Here is a 7199-nt window from a genome sequence, read left to right as displayed (position 1 = left end):
GCAAATGATCTCTTTGAAGATATGTAGTCCTAATATGGAAGTCTCTTGTTGTTAATTACAAAATAATTGGTAGCACATGCTGTCGAACATTTTACTCGACACGTTGTGATCTCATACATCTGTCAGCCAACAAAATTGTTTAGCAGAGGCGACTGGAAACTTCAGTGAAGGAAAACAGCTAGAAACAGTCTCTCCCAGAATTAGACGTGGGACACATGCCACTAATTGAGGAGAGGACGTCGGCTTTGCTCCATATGAGCCCACCCCTAGGCAGGGACTAGTTGCCTTGCAACACCTCTTGTTGAAATATTGATCCTTCTCATGATGCATAACAACTGAAATTTACAACCCCGTTACAAATTGAAGCTAGATAAGCACTGAAGTTGAGGCCGAATAAGTACAAAAAAATTGATACAATGGACTGTGAGAATAGTATTTATTATTACCAGGATTTTGAATAGCAACATTGTGGATGGAAGGCATGCTAAGAGGTTCAAATGGAAGGTAGCGGTGGTCACCACTACAATACTGGACATAAGGTTCACCATTGCAGAGCACCTTGGCCTTGAAGGTGATTTTGTTGTTGCTTTTATATGAAAATAGGAAAAACATAGAATATGGATGGGATTTTTTGCAAATGGATTCCAAACACAAAAATTCAGAGTTGGTGATGAGATTTGCTTTTCTATTGTTTGTATCTTCCTATATTACGGGCTTATGAGTGACACCTCAAGATATTTGAACATGATTAAAACTCTTTGCAAATTGATTTCAAACACCAAAACTCTATAGATCAGAGTTGGTGATGAGACTTTCTTTTTTATTTCTTATATCTTCCTACACTAAGAGAAATAAATAAAAAACAAATACAATAACTGATCAAACTGAAGAGTATTGTTCTGTCTACATGAAAACAGGAAAACGTAGAGAAATGAATAAAAAACTCATGCAATCCTCATGTAATGGCTAATCCAAGTGAGCACTTATTCAAACACAAATAAAATTTAAATTCAATAATGTTTTCACATAAACCTTAATTCTACATTGTCTCAAGTGAATTTTAAAATAATTAAAATATATTTTTAATTTTACGTTTTTATGTTATTTTAAAATAATTTGATTTTAGATAGAATATATATATATATATATATATATATATATATATATATATATAAACTTAAAAAATTATATTTATTTTTCAATTTATTTTGATTATATGTTTCTCTAATTGAGCAAAATTATTGATAAATTTGTTTAAATATTCTTTAATTGAACTTATACCTAAATTTCATATAAATATTATTTAATTAAACTTATACCTAAATGTGATATAGAGTTGAAACTTGTTTTGATATATGTATAGTTACCATGTTTGATGCAAGCCTGGCCTGCAATACCCAGGATTTCCTTTCTTCAAGTTCAACATACACCTCAGTTGATGCCAATCAAACACCCCAATGGCTAATTCTAAATCATTCATGTAAAAATTTGCTGCATTTCCAACGCCTACCGATCGCCTTTTACCTGTTATAAAGGTTCTAGCGCCAACACCATCAATCGATCTGTCCTTCTAATCATCTTTCATGGAGAGGTCAGAATATTATATTGAAATAAGGTAAATAATCAAATCACTAGACTAATCGTATAACAGAATAACCTTCATTGTTAGAACAACTCGTATAAATGGTCTCAAGGCCCTCCGCTTGGATTCGAAAGCTTCCTCGCTGCCTCAGGTAGGAAGCTTCGCTCCACTTATAATTTAAATGCCATTACACATACTTTAGGCAAATTGTGATTCAATTCAAGAAAATGTCACATAAACCCAACTGCGCCCACGCTTGCAGGTATTAATATACAGTTTATATATATATCATCGACAACCCTATCCACGCACACAGTTATATAACTAACAGTCAATATGTTAGGAACACGCTGCCCTTTCCATACATATAATACCGCCTTCGAGCCAAACGCTGGAGAGTTCATTTCCAAAGTATTTAATACACATGGTTATATATATCCACGCTTGCAGGGCGGTATTAATACATAAGTTTATATATATCAAATACAAACAGCTGTACCATGTGGAAGTGGCAGAATTCTCAAATGCAGTGTGTAAGGTTTGGTAATTCTTTCACTGGAAATTGCGCCTGAGGTTCGAACTTATACTGCACTGTCACCCAACTGTATTAATACACAGATCTTTCAAACATTCACTGGAAATTTACTTATACCGAATTCTGTCTCTTGGAATCGATCCATTGAGATTGATTTGTTAACTCCATGATTTCAATTAAGGCGCAGGCTAATTTGATAACTCCATAATTTCACACAATTTCATATAAACAAACAGTCATTCACATTGATGTCTTCACAACCAAATTCTATGAAACGTGTATTCAACTTAAAATCTAGTTACAAAAATATTCCACCACTTAATGAATCGAGCCCCACAATTCTGAAAACACATTGTTTTTACATTAATAAATGCAATTAAATACTTACAACATTTCTTCGTGGCCAAATATTCAACAGTCGTGGCCTTACAATTTGTTGAAGGCTTACAGCCTTGCTGTCTAAGCTTACTCTCCTTCTCTCTCCCTTCTTCAATGCCTTTGAGGCTTCATAATTTATTAAATTTAGCATGATCTAAAAATCCTAAAATCACTCAACTAAAAGCTCTAAGACTCTACATGCAATGCATACATATGGCAAAAAGCATCTCCTCATCTTTATTCCATCTTTTTCCCTGTTCTAAAATAGAAAAGCTTTCCTTATCACTTAATGGTCCACATCCATTCCTTTTATGCCTAAAAGCTCTCCTAGTTTTATTTATTTATTTTGAGAATATCTAATTAAAAGCCTAAATATTAAAGTGACTTGGAATTTAGGAAACTAATTCCACAATTGCATGACCCCTATGTCTATTATTTACAATAATTTCCCTTTGGGCTGAATGCTCCCGCATCATACTCCCAAGGTAGAAAAATTTCATGATCTCCTGATCATGTGTTCAGATCTATGTTTGCCTGGATCCCATATCTTGTACTGTAACTTTCCATTTGTTGCTGCTTCTGTCTGTTGTTCTTCTCTAGGTCTCCACACTTTATGCTGCTTTGCTCCACTAGCTATACTCTTGCAATCTTCTGTTGTTTTCCTCTTGCTGCTTCTCTTTTGCTTCACTATTGCTGGTTTCTTCCAGAATTCCTTCATCATCATCCACCTCATCATTTCAATTTCTTTGTCTAGCAGATTTTCTCCAGCTTCTTCAGTAAGACCTGTACTCACAAAACAATTGTTAGAATAAAAAATATAAGGCATCAGTGCCTCTTCTGCTGCTATCAATGTTGTCTCAGCTGTCATCATAAATGTCGCCCCACATGTTGCTCTAGCTGTCACTATGGATGTTGCCGCCATTGATGTTGCTATCATTGCCACCATAGATGTTGTTGTCGCTGCTTCCATAGATGTTGCTGCCACTGCCGCCATAGATGTTGCTTCCTCCCAAACTTCCTGACCCTCTGCAACATTCTTTGGCTCACCACCTTCTTCTTCCTCTTCAAAAATCTTCAGTAATTGTCCACCATCATCTTGATTGATTTTCTCAATCAAATCAAGTCCTTCAAACATTGTAACCTCATCTTATAACATTGTATTAGCTCCAAAATTTTGTATACCAGTCTTCTCTTGGCTATTTAGGCAAGCCAACTCTTTATTGTCACCCATAGAAACAAGTTTCTGCATATGAGACATGACTGTCTTATCTTATTTTTGCAACAGTTCTTCTTCCCTCAAGACAATTCCAAGTGATGGATTGTCTTCTTCATCACCTGCACTCACAAAATACTTGTTAAAATTAAAAACATAAGGCTGTTGTGCCTTATCTCCTTTTGGCAATAATTCAAATGGTTGCTCTATTTCCTCCTTCTCCTCTGTCAGCATATCAGCATGCTGATTCGAATTCTTAGCAAAATTCATAAGATTGTCCATTAGTCTGTCTTCCACACCATCTGTTCTAATGATGCCTTCTTGCTCTTGTACACTGTACTGAACTCTTTCATTTGCAATCTCCCTGTCATACCTTGGATTCTCCAACAAGTATTCCAACAATGCAATTTCTCTATGGCATTGTTGCAGCATTTTGTCATCACTTATAGTCCCTGCATTCACACACAAACTGTCAGTTTGAAAATCACAGAGTTCAACAGTCTCAACTGTTGCTTCATTTATCCGTGCTACAGACTGATCTACTTCTTCTGCATCCATAAGAACTTCCTCTTGTGCTGTAGCAGCTTCACAAGATTGCACATCCTCCTTAGCCCCTGTAGACACATCAAAAGTATCAGCTACATTATCCAGCTGGTCTGGATTTATCCAATAACTCAAGAAATCATCAATGATCTACTCTTCATGACTCAATGGTATACTTATCATCTCCTCAAGGTATTCCTTTTTTCCAAGTAATAGGGCTTTTGAATTAATCTTCTGTCCCGGCTCATCTTCTTCTTGCAGAGGCAACAATGTATGATTGATACTATCCTTTCCAAACTTGTAGGTGTTTCTTTTCCCATCATGCATGGCTCCTTTGTCATATTGCCAAGGTCTTCCAAGCAATATGTGACACACATCCATAGGCATCACATCACAAACAATTTTATCTTTGTACTTGCCCACTTGAAATTCCACTTCACACTGTTCACTTACCAACAGTTGATGTCCCTTTTGTAACCATGACACCTTATAAGGTGTTGGATGCTTCATTGTCTTCAGCTTCAATTTCTCTACTACCTCTGTAGAGACCAAATTATCAGTGCTGCCACTATCAATGATCATCTGGCAACATTTCCCTTGGACTTTGCACACTGTCCTGAATAAAGTTTTCCTTTGTGGCGGTTCAACCACCTCTTTTACTGGTTTAAGTAAGACTTTATTAACCACCAGAGATTCTCCTCTTTCTGGTAAATTTTCTTCTTCTGCTACCACTGCTACTGGCATCTCTCCCTCAGCTGGAGCAACAATTTCATTCCTCTGCTTTATGTCTGCATTCTCTGGGCACTCAAAAGCTCTGTATCCCAGCTTGTTACATCTGTAACATCTTAATTCTTTGCCCCTTCCTCTGCCTCCTCTTCCTCTGGAAAAATTCCCTCTCCCTCTTGCATCACCTCCTGCGGTACATGCTAGGTTGAGCTACTGCTAGCTCCTTCGTTAGGTGCTGTAGATCCTCCTCTACCACCTTGACTTTCTTTTCCTCTGAAAGTCTCTCTCCCTCTGGCAGACTGCTTCCTCATGAGTTTTTCCTCAGCTTTCAGCGCTATCTGATAAGCTTCCTCTACTGTTTTAGGAGACAACAAACTTATCTCATCCTGAATGTCCATCCTAAGGCCATTCAGATATCTAGCTACCTTCTCATCTGTATCTTGGGCTTCTCTAGCTCCTATGCTCACTTTATAAAACTCTTCTGTATACTCTTTTACTGTTAAATCTCTTTGTCTAAGATTTTGCATTTTTCTAAACAACATTTGCTAATAATTACTTGGCAAGAACTTACCTCTTAACTTTGCTACCATTCGGCTCCAATTCTTGATTGGCTGCTTACCAAGTCTCTTCCTTTCCGCCTGTACACCATCCCACCAGAGCGCTACGTGGCCTTTTAACTTAGTGACAGCAAACTTTACTTTCTTCTCATCTTTTGTTTCTTCGTAATCGAAGAATTTCTCCTTGCTGTTAATCCAGTCGATCAATTATTCTGGATTTAGTCCTCCTTGATATACTGGTACTAATTGGTTCTATGGCTTGGCTATAGATTTTAACACTGACTGAAAGAATCTCATCTCAGGAGTAACCTATACAACTTCCTCCTCTTCAGCAGCTTCAATTTCGGGCTCATTGACATCTCCATCATCTATATTTCTATCCGAAGTTAATGCATCCACTCTAGCTCGCAGCTCTTCTACGGTTGCCATTAGTTTAGCATTTGCAGCAGGTCGTCCTCTTCCACCACGTCCTCGTCCTCTTCCAACTCTGAAAGCCATCCTTCTTCTTCACGACACTGCAATTGTCCTCCCTATCCAGCCTTCAGCTGAATGCCAGGTTCACTGCCACCTTCTCTGCAACCATAAACTTCATTTACAAATTTCAAATCAGAAAAATAATCTCACCTCTTAAGATCTTGCATGATCTTGTCTTCTTTCCTCTTCTGCAATCTTGTTCACTTGTGTAGTTTGCATATCAGATTTAAAAATCATTCATCACACTTAAGTTCTCAAAAAAAAAAAACATCTTCAGCTGAGCATTCTAGCTCTGATACCACCTGATGCAAGCCTGGCCTGCAATACCCAGGATTTCCTCTCTTCAATTTCAACATACACCTCAGTTGATGCCAATCAAACACCCCAATGGCTAATTCTAAATCATTCATGTAAAAATTTGTTGCATTTCCAATGCCTATCGATCGCCTTTTACCTGTTATAAAGGTTCTAGCGCCAACACCATCAATCGATCTGTCCTTCTAATCATCTTTCATGGAGAGGTCAGAATATTATATTGAAATAAGGCAGATAATCAAATCACTGGACTAATCGTATAACAGAATAACCTTCATTGTTAGAACAACTCGTATAAACGGTCTCAAGGCCCTCCGCTTGGATTCGAAAGCTTCCTCGCTGCCTCAGGTAGGAAGCTTCGCTCCACTTATAATTTAAATGCCATTACACGTACTTCAGGCAAATTGTGATTCAATTCAAGAAAATGTCACATAAACCCAACTGCGCCCACGCTTGCAGGTATTAATATACAGTTTATATATATATCATCGGCAACCCTCTCCACGCGCACAGTTATATAACTAACAGTCAATATGTTAGGAACGCGCTGCCCTTTCCATACATATAATACCGCCTTCGAGCCAAACGCTGGAGAGTTCGTTTCCAAAGTATTTAATACACATGGTTATATATATCCACGCTTGCAGGGCGGTATTAATACATAAGTTTATATATATCAAATACAAACAGTTGTACCATGTGGAAGTGGCAGAATTCTCAAATGCAGCATGTAAGGTTTGGTAATTCTTTCACTGGAAATTGCGCCTGAGGTTCGAACTTATACTGCACTGTCACCCAACTGTATTAATACACAGATCTTTCAAACATTCACTGGCAATTTACTTATACCGAATTCTGTCTCTTGGAATCGATCCA

This window comes from Pinus tabuliformis, chromosome 2_1 (genome assembly GCF_031772625.1).
Source record: "Pinus tabuliformis cultivar Carrire ecotype Pingquan chromosome 2_1, CPIR1, whole genome shotgun sequence".
NCBI lineage: Eukaryota > Viridiplantae > Streptophyta > Pinopsida > Pinales > Pinaceae > Pinus > Pinus tabuliformis.
This window is presented reverse-complemented; position numbering follows the sequence as displayed.